At 46.1% G+C, this 19,489-nt stretch overlaps 1 long non-coding RNA gene across 1 annotated transcript in view; it reads right to left on the bottom strand.

The window, feature by feature from the left end:
* LOC132343753 (uncharacterized) overlaps positions 1-10,767 on the bottom strand; it is a 30,752-nt gene extending 19,985 nt beyond the window's left edge. The window contains exons 1-2 of the long non-coding RNA XR_009492692.1: positions 9,947-10,767; positions 8,848-8,937 (exon numbers count right to left, since the gene is read on the bottom strand). This is a non-coding gene — a long non-coding RNA (uncharacterized lncRNA). The remainder of the gene's footprint in view (positions 1-8,847; positions 8,938-9,946) is intronic.
* Between the last annotated feature and the right edge of the window lie 8,722 nt (positions 10,768-19,489).

Raw genomic sequence — 19,489 nt, 5'->3', positions numbered from 1 at the left:
TGGCTCAGCAGGTAAAGAATCCGCCTGCAATGCAGGAGACCTGGGTTTGATCCCTGGGTTGGGAAGATCCCCTGGAGAAGGGAAAGGCTACACACTCCAGTATTCTGGCCCGGAGAATTCCATGGACTGTATAGTCCACGGGGTTGCAAAGAGCCGGACACGACTGAGCAACTTTCACTTTCACTTTCACTTCACCCTTGTAAGTCACCTTGCCTTTACTAATATTAACAGTATTTTAACTTTGAGGCCATATCTCGCTATATTAAGGCAATGTTTGTGTTTGTTTTTTAAGAAAGTCCTTTTTTTCAATATTTAAATTGTTTGTAACTTAACTCAAAGGAACTTCAGGGGAATTAATGTTAGAATTCCCAGTGTTATGATGGGAATTACTGTCAGAATTCACTAAAATGAGCTATGCTCTGGAAAGGATTGGCTGTAAGCTTACTTCGAGGAAGTCAAACCTAAAGGAGATTTGAGCAGCTTTGTGTATTCCATGGTCATGGTTAGAATGTGGATTGTTGAAGCTTTTACGAGAGACAATACATACCCTGGCATTGTTAAAAATTATCTACCATACATTTAATGACACAAAAAGTACGTGTAATCCTGACCATATCTGAATATTTTACATAAAGTACATAAGTACATGTAATCTTGAACAAGCATGAATTTTTTTTAATTTTCCTATATTCTAATGGTATATAACTTAGTAAGTCAACGATAATCAAAGGTACCTGTTGTGGATGATTCAAATCTGTTGTACAGCTTATGTGTCTCTTTCTCTTTGTTTTACCCGTCACGTGAATGGCTCCAAATTCACAGTCTTGAGTCCTCAACCTCTCTACCTCTGATGCTACATTTATACTGACACAGACCTTGTCCACCCAAACCTGTCACAACTTAGGATTCTTAATTTCAAGAAGTTCAAAAATATGTTCCAAAGATCATTAAATATGTCTGCTGCTACTGCTAAGTTGCTTCAGTCGTGTCCAACTCTGTGCAACCCCATAGACGGCAGCCCAGTAGGCTCCCCCAGCCCTGGGATCCTCCAGGCAAGAACACTGGAGTGGGTTGCCATTTCCTTCTCCAATGCATGAAAGTGAAAAGTGAAAGTGAAGTCGCTCAGTCGTGTCCGACTCTTAGCGACCCCATGGACTGCAGCCTTTCAGGCTCCTCCGTCCATGGGATTCCCCAGGCAAGAGTACTGGAGTGAGGTGCCCCTGCCTTCTCCTAAATATGTCTAGTCCTGGATTAACCCTTTATAGCTGACCTTCCTAGTTAATGGGACACTGGCAGCTCACCTCACCCTCTCTCTTGGTCGCTTGGTTCTTGTTTATCCATCCTCATTCTCGCCTGTCTTCTCTAGAGTGACCGCACTGCCTCCGTTTCCTTCTCCCATTATTTTGTGGTGTGTTCTCATTCACCCCCAGGTCTAAACCCGCCCCAGGGAGGCACTGGGCAGCATGAGTAAGGGCATCGACCACAGAGTGGCCAGGCGTGGGAAAGCTCTTTACTCCTGCAGGTCAGAGATGGTCCTCCTCCACCTGGACACACCAGGTGGCCCGGCCTGGAGACTCTCCCAGCACCACCACAGGCAGCACAGGTAGGAGCCACTCTGAATCTTGGCAACACAAGATAAGCCAAACAGACCAAATGAACCAGAAAGGGTCTGAAAAATTAGACTGCTGTTCGAACCTATAAAAGTAGGCTATGACCTATGTGCAAAGCTTAAATAGAGTGACTGCCTTTTAAAATAAAATATTTACAAGGTCCCACAGACTCCTAACGTAATACTCAAAGTGTTGAGGATAGTATTTTTTAAAATCACCGATAATAACAAGAATCAGAAAATCACAAGCTGAATGAGACAGGTCCATCAACTGATGTTAACACTAAGATGAATCAGGTGTTAGAATTATCTGTTGAGCACTTTCAAGCATCCATTACAAAACTGCCTCAGTAAACAATTACAATATATCTTGAAACAAATGAAAAAGCAGAGAAATATCAGCAAAGAAATAGAGGTCATAAAAAAGAACCAAATGGAAATAATAGAATTGAAAAATACGATAACAGAGATTTTTTAAATAGCAGAGTGTCCAATAGCAGAATGGAGAAGAAAGAAGACAGAACTGGGGAACAGAAGGATAGATCAATAAACCTCACCCAGTCTGAACAACAGAGAGCAGACAGACTACAAAAAACATCAACCAAGGCTCAGACGCCTGGGGTCAATAACAAAAGACCAAACCTTCATATCAGACCCTCTCAGAAGGTGAGGAGAAAAACCGTGGTGCTAAAAGAGTGTTTGAGAAAATAATGGATGAAAACTTCTCAGATTTGGTGAACACCTTAAACAGATTCAGGAAACTGAATAAAACCCAAATACAATAACCTCACAGTCATATCATAAACTGCTGAAAACTAAGGACAGAAAAACTCTTGAAGACATCCAGAGAAAAACAATACATTACCTTTAGAGAAGCAAAAATGATGCACTGCCTACAGAGGAACAAAAATGATAGATTACCTTTAGGAGAACATGAATTCCAGGGACAACAGATTTCTCAGTAGAAACCACAGAGGCCAGGAAGTGACACAATGTTTTTCAAGGGGCTAAAAGAAGAGAACTGTCAACCAGTAAAGCTATGCTTCAGGGATGATGGAGAAATAAAAACACTCTTAGATGAAAGGAAAAAAAGAAAAGAACTTCTGACGAGCATGAAGTGAAGTGAAGTGGCTCAGTCGTGTCCGACTCTTGGCGACCCCATGGACTGTAGCCTACCAGGCTCCATCCATGGGATTTTCCAGGCAAGAATACTGGAGTAGGTTGCCATTTCCTTCTCCAGGGGATCTTCCCAACCCAGGGATCAAACCCGGGTCTCCCGCATTGCAAGCAGACGCTTTACTGTCTGAGCCACCAGGGATTTAAAGCATGCTTAAAGTGAGTACTTCAAACTTAAAGAAAATGAAAAAAAGAAGAAATTTTGGACTCTAATTAGAAAAGAAGAAAGAGTAACGGAAAGAGCAGAAGTGTGAGAATATATAATGAATTATCCTCTTCCTTGTGAATTTTCTAAACAATATATGATGGCTGAAAGAAAAATGACATCCTCGAGCTGCATTTAGACGTGGAGCGAGTGAAGAGGACCACGCGGCAGCAAGGTGTCACGTGTCACCCAGAGGGGTGAACGCCGGTCACAGCAGGCCACGTCCGGCTGGTTGGCAGGAGACGCAGATCGGACCCCTGGTCCAGGAAGACCCCACAGGCTTCGGGGAAGCTAAGCCCACATGCCACAGCTACTGAAGCCGTGCACCCCAGAGCCCATGCTCTGCAGCAAGAGACGCCCACACATCACAAGCAGAAAGGGGCCTCCGCTCTCCGCAACTAGAGTGAAGCTCATGCAGCAGGGAAGACCCGGCTCAGCCAAAAATAAATAAATAAATAAAGTAGATTGGAAAGGAGGAAATCAAACTATCCTTGTTTGCAGATGATGTAATTTTTCACCTTATTTCTACAGAATCCCAAAGAATCTGTAAGATCACTCCTGAAACTCAAAGGTGAGTCCAGCAAGTTTGCAGAAACAAGATTAACACACAAAAGCCAATCCCATTTGGAAACAATAACCATGAGCTATGGAAATCAAACTATAAACACAGTATCATTTGCCATCTAAAGAAAATGAAATACTTACTTATATACTCAACAAAACACGTTCAGGATTCATATATTGAAAATTTTAAAACATGGGTGCAATAAGCCGGAGAAGACCTCGTATGTTAGAAGTCTCAGCTCAGCCCTTCCTCTCCACTGTAAGCTCTTCCCATAACAGAGTTACCACCACCATCACAGCCTTAGTATTATAATTTCTTGCTTCCGTGTCTGAATCTATCTGCCCCCACCTGCGGGTAGGGACTGGATTTTTCATTATTGTTTTTCCAGGGCCTGGCCCAGCATCTGGTACAGGAGCATTCAGTAAACACCAGGTAGACAAGTAAAGTCAAGTAAAGAAGCAGTAAGTTGGTCCAGGAGAGAATGTCACGTGGGCAACTCGGGGATGTAGTTCTGGCTTTCAGAAAAGCACTCGGGGCTGGTAGTTCAGATTTAGGAGCCTTCGGAGTCAGATGCTTAATAAGACTCTAAATGCAAAGAAATATCTGGAGAATAGAGAAAGAAAGACGGGGTGGGAACCAGAATGGCCATCATCAAAAAAATCCACACACAGCAAATACTAGCGAGGGTGTGGAAAGGAGAGAAGCCTACTACACTGTTGGTGGGAATGTACATTTTACAGCCAGTATGGGGAACAGTACAGAGGTTCCTTAAAAAACGAAAACTAGAGCTCCCCTGATCTATCTGATCCTGCAACCCCACTCCTGGGCATATATCCAGAGAAAAACATGATCTGAAAGGATACATGCACCCCAGTGTTCATTGCAACACTGTTTACAAAAGCCAAGACTTGGAAGCAACCCAAATGTCCATCAACAGAGGGATGGACAAAGAAGATGTGGTACATGTATACAAGGGAATATTACTCAGCCTGTGGGAAGAATGGAACAAAGCCATTTGCAGCGTCATGGATGGACCTAGACAGTGTCATACTGAGTGAGTTAAGTCAGACAGAGAACGAGAAACGCCTTATGACATCCCTCATCTGTTGGATCTAAAAAGAAATGGTACAAATGAAGTGTCTTGCAAAACAGAAAGAGATCACAGATTTAGAGAATTAACTTATGGTTGCCAGGGGGAGGGGATAGTTAGGGAGTTTGGAAAGGTCGTGTACACACTGCTAGATTTAAAATGGGTAACCAACAAGGACCCACTGTATAGCACAGGGAACTCTGCTCAGTGTTACATGCCAGCCTGCAGGGGAGGGGAGACTGGGGAGAACAGATACATGGATATGTACGGCTGAGTGCCTGCACCATTTGCTGAAACTACCACAACCTTGTTACCCGGCTATACCCCAATACAAAATAGAAAGGTTTTTTTTTTTTTTTTTTTTTTCTTAATTAAAAAAAAGAGAGAGAGGGAAGGAAGGAAGGAAAAGAGCATACGAAGTACAGAGGACGGGAAAGGGTCTGAGGGGCGAGAAGAGACAGGAAGTAGGGAGAATCCGGGGTAAAACTCAGCAAACCAAGCCGACCGAGAGCAGCAGCCCTCAGAGGCCTGAAGGGCAAAGACTACAGGGCTGGTCATGGCGACGTCGGGCGTGGGGTGGGGCCGAACGGCAGCAAGCTGAGGGTCTCAGTGGCTAAAGGTGGGAAACGGGGCAGCGACGTGGCACTAAGTGAGTCTTCAACAGAAGAAAAAAGTTTGAGAAAAGTCAAACACTGAGAGGAAGGATGAGAAATCAAAGGCAATGGAAAGCAAAGTGGAAGGTGTTTCTGTGGAGTAAGAGCCCCCAGGAGAGGCGGAGGCGGGGGGAAGACCAGGGCACAGAGCAGAGGGCAGGGAGCTCCTGGGAGAGGTCAGGGGGACCTCAGACGCCCAAGGCGAGCAGGCCGGGGTGACACGTCGGGTGTCAGGCTTCTCTCTGTAATCTGTTATTGACTCCAAGAGCTGGTCCAGCGAAGGCGGGAACTTCAGTAGACTGACAAGGTTTTAACGTCGCAAAGCAAGTGAAGGAACTGGGGAGGGAAAAACGGAGTCTCCAGGAGCCACTGACAGTTGACCTGCAGTGACCACGTGTAGCTCCCAGACCAGCCTTGACCTTCCCTCGGGCAGAGGTCAGGGGCCAGCAGGGAAGGCGGAGGACGGGAGGGCGCTCCAGAGGGCACCCCGTCCATCTCCTCTCCTGTGCCTGTACTTCTGGGTTCTTGGATGACGGCCAAAGTCTACCAAGACCCCATTTTGCTGTATTTCTGAGGCTACACAATCACTGTTTCCTCCAGTGTTCCTATAGTCTAGGAACAAAGCTTATTCATTGTCCTAGCAGCAGAAAAGATTCCAAAATTCATCTTCTCCATAATTCAGACCCAAGTCAGCAGGCTGGCAGGCTCAGGTAATTTGGCCAACTCGCTGGCCACGAGGACTCACGATGTCATCCATCATCATTACGAGCCGCATTCACCACGTTTCTTCCTTTGGCATAAAGTGTGAAATGCAAAGGATTGTTCAGACAGAGCGAGATGAACCAATGAGATCCTGGGACCCAAAGAGGTGCTTTGTTAGAAATGAAAACGGAAATATGATTCCAGGGGAAAAAGGACTTGGTGGCAACATGGTCACACACTCCTTTCAAAACATGAAAAATAAATTCACCCTCAAGAAAAAGAAGAAAAATGGATCTGACAGATTCATTCTCTCCTATCTGGAGGCTCCTCCTCTGAGCCTGTATATCAGGAATCAGTCTGAACGAGCAAAGCTGGGCCACCAAGATGAGGCCTAGCTTCCATTGTCACCCAGCCCCATCCTCTCCTCACTGGTCTCTGCTTTTTAACCCAAATATGATTAAGTGGCTTGTCCCAGAAATGAAAAAAAAAAAAGCTTCCATTCCAGCCCAAACGCAAATAGATCACACACTTGCATCACTACCATTGCAACATCCACTTCTAATTTGAATGTTCAGAACTCTGATTGTATTTGCAACCCAGAAGGGAATAAAAAACATTCTTCAGTGGCTTATTAATCACAAATTCTTCCCTATAGTCTGTGAATGCACAGCAGAAAAATGCGTGTTGGACAGGGCAGAATTACAAAACGTGGTCAGAGATTTCGAGGTTTATCAGTCCCACTTCCTGGTGTTACAGACAGGCTGCCTACAGACCAGGAAACAAAGGTCCCTAAGGCAGCTTTTCAGACCCGGACAGTTTGGACCACATTAGAACACCCATCAGCTGTAACAGCGCGACGCAGGCCTCTCGGTTGAACTGGCACACAGCAGTCTGTGCTTCTCTCAGGGGTATTTCCTGCACACCTAAACCCAGATGAGGCTGCACCACACCCAGGACACAGTGCATACCCAATATGCATTTGTCCAATTGCTTCCTAAAGTCGATGCAAATGAGAACCCACTTTGATCTCCTTGAAAGTCCCAACCATAAATGATTCTCGAACGTAAGGGGAATCTTGACAACTTCCCGCTGAGGATGACAGTTTGTCAATTTATTATAGAATCATCATGGCCATTTCGGAACCAAATCTCAGAATACTAACAATGGACTCTTTCTGAGTTACGCACTAATTTACATCAATATTCATCTTTTTATTATATGGTTAGTGAATCACTTTAATGGGTAAATTTTAAATTGCTTGAATTCAGAACTGTGTCAGAAAATCCAGAATAACTCTCAGGCAAGATCTGAGGATCTCATCACAAATCAAATGTAAACGACTTGAACACTGTGATGTTCGTTTTGAGAAGTTCTCATCTGCAAATGGACCTGATGTGATAAATTGCTCAGAATGTGAAATTATGAAACTCCTCATACATGGGCCAGTTTGGTGAGAGATCAGTAATGTAAAGTTATGATGGTAAGCCTAGTAAAGACTACAATGAATACCATCTTTCTCTTACAGTTGAGGGGAAATAAGCTTATTAACAACATAGTAACATTGCTTCATCTCTTCTTCTTAATAGCTTGTACTCTGTGGATCCAGTGTTGAGTGTTTATGTTGCCATCGATCCAACTGAAAAAAGACAGGGAGGTTTTTCTGATGGACAGCTCTGCCACCTTCTTAACTACTAAAATCAAATGTCATGTTCGGCTATTAATACTGAGACGGAACAGACAATGGCCAGATAACACCTTAATTTTAGACAGACTCCCAAGTCAAGACCGTATAAAGGTGATATTAAAAGGTTCGTGATGTCTAAAAACATAAAGAAATCACAACATTCTCCTTACCTTGGAAGTACACAAATCAGTCACATATTACGTTCTTAAACTAGCTGCACAGAAAATACATTAAAATTAAAAAAAAAAAAAAACAGTTACCATTGTGTGAAAGAGAAAAAAAATGACTAATTGGGAAGAGGAATGAGTCTACTTTCTAAGAGAAATCAAGCAGGAAGCATTTAAAGGGATTTAGTTTCATCCTGCTTTGCTCGTTAATAACATGGTTTCTCATGAAGTAGGATGATAAACCCAGAGGCAAAGTGAAATTATTCAAACTTCCTAGGTCCGATGGTCTCTGGCTACATTTTGAATGTGATGTGCAACATGAAAACACTTTTATTTTTTTCTCTTTCCAAATCTCTGAGCCTCCTGGCACATGAAGTAAAAAAACACACAACGCCCACTCCTGAGCGCAAAGAAAACCATCTCACCATACTAAGCAGGGATCTAAACACACTTTTAAAAGGAGATTTTGGCAACCAAGCAGTGAGTGGCAAGATCGGCACCCGTTACACTTAAGGAAGGCCAAGAGGAGCTCTGACGGGGGCCCTGAGGATGAGTGTGTACAGCTGTCCATGGCTGCAGCAGCCTCCTCCTTTCCTGTTCCAAGAGGCCGCAGTGTTTTTTTATCTGGGCTAAACTGACAGGACATACTTGAACAGTGACATATGTTTTCAATCTTTATTAACAACGTATTAGCCTAAAAGTTTCTCCTCCTCCTTTCTGCCCCCACTTCCCCTTCTTTAAAAATTTAACTAAAGAGACATGTTAATTTCAGCTCCGCCTCCACCAGGTCACCCTGGGGTCAGCAGATCAGAAGCATCAGTGGAAGAAGGAAGACAGCATGCTCCGACTGCGGGCAGGGTGACCCAGCCATCAGTCAGGACGCTGCGCATCTGAACAATGACAGCCATGTGTCAGGAAGCGGGAGGTGGGGCCTCATTAACACACGGCTCACCTGCCCCGAGCTATGCCTGGCTTGTAACAGTTATCATCGCTCACCTCCAAGGTGTTGCTTGTCTCTGCTCCATGAAATAACAGGTCCTTTATTTCCAGCTTGGTCTCCCCTCTGAGTTCACACGGCCAAGTCGCCTGGAGACAAGAGAAGGAAGAAAGGGCTGGGATGGGGCCAGACCTGGGAGGGAAAGGGTGCTGTGAGAAGCCGAAAGAAGGCACCTGGGTTCACCGACCATGAGAGGTCAGCGGATGGGACCACTGAGAACTGAGCCGTCCACACGCCAGCCAGGGATGCGAGAGTGTGATCAAGGGTCCCAGACACCCCGCCCCACCCCGTTATCCTCAATGAAGGCATCTCCTGGACAGGAATGGTCTAAAATCTCAAATTCATTTTCCACTTTGTTTCTTGTAAATACAGGTAACTTGAAAATAAAGTAACCACAAAGCTCTCATTTTCTGAGCATCGGAATATACCACTGGGAATCTCTTCTATATATTGCACCTTTCCTTCCTGCGTCTGCCTCTAACATACAACATTTAATTAATTTAGCCTAAAGAAACCTTGAAATGCTGCCCACAAAGAGAATTCTCCTAGAGAATATTTTGTTGTGAAATGATATCTAATTGTGTTCCCCAAAGGAGGCCATCACATATTTGTTGCGAGGCAGCCTTCCTGGACTGTACAAACCCAGTATGGTTTCTTTGAAGGGCCATAGATTCTGCTAAGAAGTTTTAACGGGAAGCCCAATTTAAACCTGGGCCACCATTCAGAATGGTTCGTAAGTTACAAAAACTTTGTTATTCTGCCACTGTAGGGGAATTAAACACACAAAGACACACAGAGCTGGCCTTTCTTAACTCTGGGACAATAATAACGTACCTTTTATCCCTAGGTTGGAAAAGTAACCAAAGGGCGTTAAACTCATAGGGGGCTCATGGGCCATAAGACCAAGCCTGGGAGGATGCGGTGACCTCTCTGAGGCCCTGCAGACCGGAGGCAACACCAACCGGGGCTCGAGGGCCCGCCTCAGTCACGGAGAAACTGAAGACCTCCCAGGAGGAGCAGGAGGTGTAACAAAACAAGCCGATGGCCAGTGCCACACGCACTCTGGGTGGTAAGGGGCCTCCAGCAGGGGTCACTTACACGTGGGAGGCCAGAGAGGCCTTGGGGACCAGGAGCGAGAGGAGCCCAGACAGGAGGTGGAGGGCACGTTTCTCCTGGGGCAGCTGGGGGCCTCTAACTTGACGGCAGCAGGAGAAGCAGCCGATGGGCCGCGCATGCGGGGCCGTGCCACACGGCCCTTCGGCGTCCAAACTTGCGGCCAGGCTCCACCTCCGCCTGGCGTCCAGGCCGCTGATGGAAGGGTCACGTGGCTGCACACATGCGGCGGGGGCCCTGGCGCCCGCCAGCCTCCAAGGGCTTGGCGGAGCGCAGCACTTCCGTGAGGGAACACACATCCTCAGCGACGGCAGGGCCAGCGTCTGTGTTAAACACAGATGTTCGGTCCCTTGCCTGCATCTGCAAAATCCCCAAAGATTGCAAAAACCGCAAATATTTCGTAGCGCCTTCCACGACAAAATCTGATCTACCCTTAACTGACGTGAGACTCCTCTATGCTGCTGCTGCTAAGTCGCTTCAGTCGTGTCCGAGACTCCTCTATAGTTCCTGTTTAACCCTCAGAGCATGAGCACGCCTGGTTTGGCGGCATCTAGACTCATGTGTTTGACTCTGAAGCAGCCTCCGACTCCGACGTGCTGTTCGGGACATAACTTGGACTGTTCCGCCCTGCACAACCTCAGATTCAGAATTCCAAACTCATCTGGCTGGGTGACCCCAGATCAGGCGTCATGAGGCCTCAGATAGGAGGAGGGTTTTGTGAGTCTCCATCCAGACACCTGCTGACATTCCTGAGGCTGACAAAACAATTACAAAATAGTGCACAGTTCACTTTGTTGTTTCTGGGAACCCCCATGTTGAAATTGCCCATCAATTATTGTTTTCTCTTCTTTTCTGGATAACAAGCGAAGGTCATGGTTAATAACAGTTCTGCCAGGAATGCTGTATTCACATCAACTCAGAGGGATAAAAGCTCCCTGGGCCCAGGACGCAGCTCTGAGAGATGCAGCCACGGGTGGCTTGCTTTCCTGGAAGCTGCAGATCCACTTGCAGACCCTTTGGGGTCGGCACCCTGAGAGGAAAGGCCAGAAATCGGTGCATACCTAGGTCCCCAAACCCTCATGCTCCCCTCTCTGATTTGCGAAAGTCATTGTCACAGTTGCTCTAAGGAGGGAAATAAAATATAGGCCTACCCAATTCTAACTCCCAAGAGCTTAATCTGTACCACACAGATTAAAATATTGATTTTCCAGGAGGCCACCGGAAGATAAAAGGTGGGTTTTGATGCAAGAGTCTTACGTGTAACAGAAACCAAATTTCACTTCTGGTGATGCTTGTCTCATTTACCGGGACAGCACTTGCCCTGACACTTGCCCTATCTCCTTTTGTTTCACAGAAATGACTTTTAAAGCTTCATATTTTTAAATCCACCACCTGGCTGGCTAAGATATTTTTCCCAATCACAGGGCAAATGATCTTTTCCAAAACAAAATCCAGATTCATTATGCAGCTCTTTAGGTTTCCTTTATTTATTATAGATTTCAAAAAGGCACACACAGGACACATCTGATTTTTTAAAAATAAATCTTCCCCTCTCTCTGTCTCTCTCTGTCTGTCTCTCCCTCTCTCTCTCTCCCCCTCTCTGACTCTCTCCCTCTCTCCTTCTGTCTGTCTCTCCCTCTCTCTGTCTTTCTCTCCCTCTCTCTGCCTCTCTGTCTCTCTCACTGTCCTCCTCCTCTCCCCTCGTCTCTCCCCCCGCCACCCTCCCTAACTGTCCAGCCTCTACAAACCCAGGACTGTGAAAGAAACACCCGTCTATTGCTCTGTCAAATGTGCCTGCCTAGGATAGCGATTGGGTTTATAGAAGAGACAAACATTTCAGGCATGCCATTCTGGGGTAATGAAGCATGGCAACAAAATATACCTGTGCAACATTTGATAAAGATGAGCTGACACGCCAGTCCAAATAGGTTCCTTTGTGTGTCTGCACGTGTCTACCATCATGGCCCTCACCTGAACACACGAAGGCAGCGGCAGCAGCGGCAGCTGGCAGGGCCCAGGAGGGGAGCTGCTCGCGCAGCGAGACGGCGTACGCCTCTGGCCTTGCCTTCACTCCCACTGCCCCTAATTTATGGTAGGTGTCCTCCCTTTCTATGAAAAAAAGAGTGGCTCGATTTTTCTTTCTTTCTCTTGCTATCTAGTTCCTGTCACAGGGCATGGGAGAAAGACAATGAGCCAGGTCCCTCGGTGTTTAGCATGGGGTCTTAAGTTAGAATGCTTCTTAGTAGGGTTTTTATGGCTTTTATTGTGGTTTGATTGATGCAAAGCAAAATTAAATCCTACAGTTACACACGGGTACATCAAGCCAGGAGCAGGCCCGCTGTACTTCCTGCTTTGGTTTACAGAGAGCATCTTTTGTTGCTTAATCTTCACTTAGAGAAGGTGAGATGGCAGCGGGCTGGGGGAGAGAGACTGTAGACCAGCTGAGAAGTGATCTGGAAGACGTAGGAGATCCAGTGACCCACACGGGAGCTCGGCAGTCATTCCGATCGCTCACCCACATTGGGGTTTTCAAGTTTCCATCCACTTCCTGGCTTGGGGACAGCCACGGCGGCCAGCCCAGGTGAGTCTCTGCAGGTGCCTGGCGCAGGGTGACACCCAGACAGCAGGGAGGGTGCTGTCCTGCCCCCTGCCGCTCTCTCTGAGCCTGACTTCAAAAGGCCTGAACGGTGTATGGCCTTGATGCTATTTATAGAGAAGCACATTCTATTTATAAGGCAACGCAGTGAAACCGAAAGGGGCATAATAGCCACTCTGTATTATAAAGCCCTTCTGCTGAGCGAGCTGGACAAAGTGCCGTGGGTGATCTGATTTCTTTCTTCTCCTGGTGGCAGTCATAGTGTTTGGCGCTCCGCACGATGACAACAATGAACACTTTGTGGTGTGACGACCTCTCCAGGAACCAGACACACACAGGTTCTACTTTTGTTCACTCATTTCATTACCCATCCGTCATCACACCCGCACCCAGACCTAGAAACCCCAGCTAACCCTTACATTCACATGGGCTGGACCTTCACTTTGCCTACATCAGATGAAGCTGCCTCTGAACTGTAATTTCCATGCAGTCATCTTGGGTAAGGATCCTTCTTTATCCCCCTCAGAGCCTGTACAATAACAATACAAATCTTGACTAGAGAAAATACGGAGCAAGCATGTGGAGCTTTCCTGGTGGCTCAGACAGTAAAGAACCGCCTGCAACGCAGGAGACCTGGTTTGATCTCTCAGCTGGGAAGATCCCCTGGAGGAGGGCATGGCAACCCGCTCCAGGATTCTTGACTGGAGAATCCCATGGACAGAAGAGCCTGAGGGGCAAGAGTCCACGGGGTAGCAGGCCTGTTCTCTAGCTGTGATAGGCGGCTATTCTCTAGCTGTGACAGACGGGGGCTGTTCTCTGGTTGTGACAGGTGCCCAGCTGAGCAACTCAGCGTGGGCATGAGCATGTGGGGTTTGATATGGGAAGGCCGATTCGAGCGTCTGCCTGGCCTCTCCTTAACTTGGGGAAGTCTTAACTGATGCTTCCTCTTCTATAATATCAGAATAGAAAGGGACTTCCCTGGTGGTCCAGTGGTTAAGAATTCCCCTATGCAGGGAACACAGATTCAACCCTTGGTCCAGGAAGCTCCCACATGTCTCGGAGCCACAGAGCCTGTGTGCCACAGCTAGTGAGCCTGTGCCTTAGAGCCCGGGAGCCACGTCTGCTAAGACCATGCGCAACAAGTACTGATGCCCTCCCCTCTAGATCCCGCACTCCGCAATAAGAGAAGCACCGCCACTAGAGGCCTGAGCCCCGCAACTGGAGAAAAGCCCACACGCAGCAGTAAAGACCCCGCACAGTCAAAAAATAACTAATTAGTAATAAGGAAAAGCATGTTGTTGTTATTTACTCACTGAGTCATGTTGACTCTTTTGAGACCCCATGGACTATAGCCCACCAGGCTCCTCTGTCCATGGGATTTCCTAGGCAAGAACACTGGAGTGGGTTGCCATTTTCTCCTCCAGGGGATCTTCCCAGCTCAGGGATCAAACCCACGTCTCCTGCGTTGGCAGGCGGATTCTGAGCCACCGGGGAAGCCCAAAGAAAAGCATACAGGTTTTTAAAAATATTAGAATAGGAAGATGCCGGGCCAACTATAAGAGGAGTTGGAGAAAATCCAACAGACATTATATATAAAGCACTCTGTAAACTGCAAAACGCTATACTAAGGTTCATCTCTTTTATAAAAATTTTAAGTAGTTTACCTGCTGCTGCTGCTGCTAAGTCGCTTCAGTGTCCGACTCTGTGCGACCCCAGAGATGGCAGCCCACCAGGCTCCCCCGTCCCTGGGATTCTCCAGGCAAGAACACTGGAGTGGGTTGCCATTTCCTTCTCCAATGCATGAAAGTGAAAAGTGAAAGTGAAGTTGCTCAGTTGTAAAAAAAGCAAATTCTAGAAGTAATCACCAGAGAAGGGAATGGCAACCCACTCCAGTACTCTTGCCTGGAGAATCCCATGGACGGAGGAGCCTGGTGGGCTGCAGTCCATGGGGTCGCTAAAAGTCGGACACGACTGAGTGACTTCACTTTCACTTTTCACTTTCATGCATTGGAAAAGGAAATTGCAACCCACCCCAGTGTTCTTGCCTGGAGAGTCCCAGGGACGAGGGAGCCTGATGGGCTGCCGTCTATGGGGTCGCACAGAGTCAGACATGACTGAAACGATTTAGCAGCAGCAGCAGAAGTAATCACAGAATAAAGTTGTGTTAAATCTCAAAAACTTAGTGATAAAAAAAGTGGGAGAAAAAAACAATAAACTCCCAGATTGCATTGCTTCTGGCCTTACAGAATCTGAGTTTTATAAAATCCCCAGTTACTTAAGGCTTCTGTATTGTCCAAGCCATTTCATTGACATCATTCTTTTAAACTGCAAAGGAATGGTGAAAGTATCCCCTGAGATTTGCAGCAGGGAGAGCTGTCTAATGGAAGTCATTTGGTGAGTTGACTATTGTTTGTTGGTAATGAGAGCCATGCTCCTGAGAGGAGATGTATTTGGGGGAAACTTCATAAACTTATCACAAAATCAGCCCATTTCTTTTTTTAATTGGAATATAGTTGATTTACAATGTTGTGTTACTTTCTGAGCAAAGTGACTCAGTCATACATATACATGCATTCTTTTTTATATTCTTCCATTATGGTTTATAACGGGATATTGAGTATAATTCCCTGTGCAATACATCAGGATCTTATTGTTTATCCATTCTACATATACTAGTTTGCATCTGCTAATCCCGAATTCCCAATCCGTCTCTCCCCGCCCCACCTCCCTTGGCAAACACAAGTCTGCTCTCTATGTCTGGGAGTCTGTTTCTGTTTTGTAGCCGTAGGTAAGTTCGTTTCTGTCGTGTTTTAGATTCCACATACAAATGGTATCATACGGTGTTTGTCTTTCTGTCTGATTTACTTCATTTAATATGATAATCTGTAGGTTCAATGCATGTTGCCACAAATGTCATTATTCCATTTTTTATGGCTGAGTAATATCCCACTGGGTATGCATACCATATCTTCTTCTTTATCCATTCATCTGCTGATGGACATTTCGGTTGTTTCCATGTCTTGGCTATTGTGAATAGTGCTGTTATGAGGACAGGGGCGCGTGATTCTTCTCATTAGAGTTCTATCTGGAAAATCAGCCCACTTTCTAAAACACACAAAAGTAGTGGAGTAAACAAAATCTCCAAGGTAAGTTAAAAGGTTCCATTGTTTCCTTTTGTATCTTGTTCTAAGTCAGATTTATTGAGATATATTTCACAATTATCAAGTTTGACAAACACATGCACTCATGTATCCATCACCAGAATCAAGATATGGAACATTTCCAATGCCCTTCATCCCGCTTGTAGCCAGTCATGTCCCTGACATCATGGACAGACAACTCCTGTCCCAGTCCGTAGTCACCACTGACTCCTTTCCTGTCTCCATGCTTCTGCCTTTTCCAAACATTCCGATAAAATGGAATCAGAGCATTACCCTTTAAGTTTGGCTTCTTCCACTCTGAATAACCCACACATGAGAGTCCTCCTCCATGTGCGTTGTGAATCAGTAGTTCAATTTTTTTTTTTTTTTTTTTTTTGCTTTTGGGTAGTATTGCTCAAGTGTCCCATGGTCTATTTATTTACGAGGTGATGGATATTTGGATTGTCTCTGCTGCTAAGTCGCTTCAGTCGTGTCCGACTCTGTGCGACCCCATAGGCTGCAGCCCACCAGGCTCCGCCATCCCTGGGATTCTCCAGGCAAGAGTACTGGAGTGGGTTGCCATTTCCTTCTCCAGTGAATGAAAGTGAAAAGTGAAAGTGAAGTCGTGTCCGATTCTTGAGGACCCCATGGACTGCAGCCTACCAGGCTCCTCCATCCATGGGACTTTCCAGGCAAGAGCACTGGAGTGGGGTGCCACTGAATAAAGTAGCACACCTTTCCCTAAATCCTGCACACCTGCAGTTCCGGAGTACTCTGTCCTCTCAGAGTCAACACAGGCAGGCTTTTCTATGAAAGTATGTTTTCATTTCTCTTAGTTTAAAACCTGGCAGTGAGTTAGATGGTGGGTAATACATAGTGGATATCTCCTTTCAGAAGAACCTGGTCAATTGTTTTCCAAAGTAGATGCACCACATTGCAGCCCCACCAGTAACTTCTGAGACCTGGAGTTGCTCTGTATCCTCGCCAGCGCTGGATGTGGTCTGCAGCCTTTGTAGTGGGTGTGCACAACTCGTTCATCACGGTTCTGATTTGTGTTTCTCTGGTGACTGAAGATGCTGAACATCTTTTCATGTGCTAATTTGCCATCTGTATATCTTGTTTGACTCAGGCTCTTTCCAATCTTCTGCCCAGGCTTTTTACTGGGATGTTTCTCATTATTGAGCCTCATCTAGATCCCAGCACTTTATCAGATATGTGTGTTGAGCAAATTCTCTTCTAGTGTGTGGCTTGTGTTAACAGTGTCTTCTGAAGAGCAGACGTTTTCAATTTTGATAAAGTTCACTTTACCAAGGTTGATATTATGAGTTATGGTTGTTGGGAGGTTGTTAGTATGTAAATTAATTAGAAAGACTCATTCACCAATTAGAGGATCCTAATTGATCACAAGAACACCTCAGTGTAACGTTTTCCCTTCTTTTTAACAAACTTGTGAAATTCAAAGACCCACATGAGGAACATGGCCTGGTGGAATGCCAGTGGCATAACTGGTGCTTTAGGGCCTAAGATGAGACTAATCCTAACCTGATTATTATTCCAAGTGTTTGGAATTTGGCGAAACAGTAAAGTGACCATAGATGACAGTTTTTCTGCTTTTTCAGTTCCTGAATTAATGAAGTTTGAAAAGGAAGAAACTGGATATAAAGAATTTTTTAAAACTCTAAATGACTAATAAGCATATTTAATGAGCAATTAATATTTTAACTATTATTTAACAATTGATTAATTAATTAATAATTAAGATCCCTTGGACTGCAAGGAGATCCAACCAGTCAATCCTAAAGGAAATCAGTCCTGAATATTCATTAGAAGGCCTGATGCTGAAGCTGAAACTCTGATACTTCGGCCACCTGATGTGAAGAACGGACTCATTGGAAAAGACTCTGATGCTGGGAAAGATTGAAGGCAGGAGGAGAAGGGAACGACAGAGGATGAGATGGCTGGATGGCATCACCGACTCGATGGACATAAGTGTGAGTAAACTCTGGGAGTTGGTGATGGACAGGGAGCCCTGGTGTGCTGCAGTCCATGGGGTTGCAAAGATTCAGACATGACTGAACGACTGAAGTGAACTGAACTGAATGAGCAATTAAGTTATGTGCATATACAACTCAATGCATAGAATAAGTACTTCTTTTTGCTTCTCTAATCACTCTTTTCTTTTCACTTTGCAGGGGGCAGATTATAAGATTCTTCTTAACGTGTGGAGGTCATTTCTGAAACACAGGCAGATCGCCATCTCAGGGTGAGACGTTTTCTTTGGAGTCTTCTATTTCCTGGGCTTCCCCTGCCTTCACTGCCTTGACCACCGCCTTCATTACTGGAATTTTCTAGAAACTGTTGGCTGAAAGCTTTTGGTCCTTTGGCATCAGAGCTCTGCCTCCATTCCTGCAGTTGCTCCTGCAACGCTGCTCTTCGTGTTTCCTTTCCGTATCTTTATGCTTTTCGTGACACCTGTAAGTAGACGCTTTCCTCTGACGACTCAGAAAGTAAATGGAGCTTTTCTTTTATTCCATTAGCAATTCTGCTTTTTCAGCACCTGCACAAATCCTAGCTCAGCTCCGGTTCCTGCAGCCACAGCGGCCACTGGGCCCCAGGCCTCTGGCTATTTTCTGAAGCTTCCTCTGCTCGCAGTCTCACCTAGGACTGGGCCACATGCTTTGCTGTGCGTTCTCCAGGCCTGGTCATAATGGCGTCTCTGGTCTCTCCTCTGCCCTAGGACTCGAGATCTTCTCTGCTCTTTGCATTCCAGTAGGATGCCACAGAAAAGCAACCCCGAGACACTCCTGGTGTCTCTGGCCTGGAGCCCCTATGTCCTTTCATCCCAACACTGAAGGCTGTTTAGCAGGGGACCCCCAACCCGTTTCCTTGAACAGGTGTGCCCTTCTCAGTGGACACCTGTGGTTCCAGAGAAAAGCCCACTAGACTCCCTGATTCACTGTAGGTGGCATGAAACTAGCTCCTCAGGGATTCAGGGCTTGGGCACAGGAAAGGGCTGCCCCAAGGCCAATGGGCACACGTGAGGGCCAGCCTGGGCCAGCTGTGTGGCCGTGGAGGATTCGTCAGATGGACTCAGTCATCTCACGCTCGGCGAGACGTGGCCCCAGCTCCCACCATGGAAGGGGGTCGGGGAGGACTGGGAATGTTCAGAATGATTGACCAAGATGGTTTTGCAATCTCTCTACCAAGGGCCATTAATCTGAAAATGGTTCTGAGTCTGTTTGATTTCCATAGAAAGAAAAGACTCTTTTTGAAATGGATAGTGACAGCCAAGTTCAGAGATAACAGACTGGCAGTGACAAGGCTGTACTTCTTAGAGCAAACTACAGAAAACCTTCCCCAGCTGGGTGTGGAGAGGCTCGCTCAGTTGGTGTATAAGGCCATCATGAGAGGGGCTGCTGTCCCCCCTAACTGGCTCCCTTGCCCTGGGGAGGCTGATGCAATGGGGCAGAGGGGCATGGGGTCTGGAGGCCAGGGAGACGGGGGTCAGCACACAGGGCAGACAGGTGCCCCTGCCACGGCGTTCTCCCACCACACCCTCCACGTGCAAAGGAAAGAAAGCATCGTGTGAAAAAGAAGGATGCAGCACAAAGTGAGGAAGAATGGTGAAAGATGATAACACACTGACCCTAAGGAGAAGTGCGTGTGTGTGTGTGTGTGCACGTACATGAGTATTTTAGAACCAATGCTTGGACTATCACTAGAAGGACAGTGGGACAAGGTCATGAGAAAATATTCCTTTGAATCTCACTTCAGCAAGCCAAGGAATTAGGA

The sequence above is a fragment of the Bos taurus genome, chromosome 24 (genome assembly GCF_002263795.3).
Source record: "Bos taurus isolate L1 Dominette 01449 registration number 42190680 breed Hereford chromosome 24, ARS-UCD2.0, whole genome shotgun sequence".
Classification (NCBI taxonomy): domain Eukaryota; kingdom Metazoa; phylum Chordata; class Mammalia; order Artiodactyla; family Bovidae; genus Bos; species Bos taurus.
The sequence above is the reverse complement of the archived record's forward strand: the minus strand, read 5'-3'. Positions and strand labels throughout refer to the sequence as shown.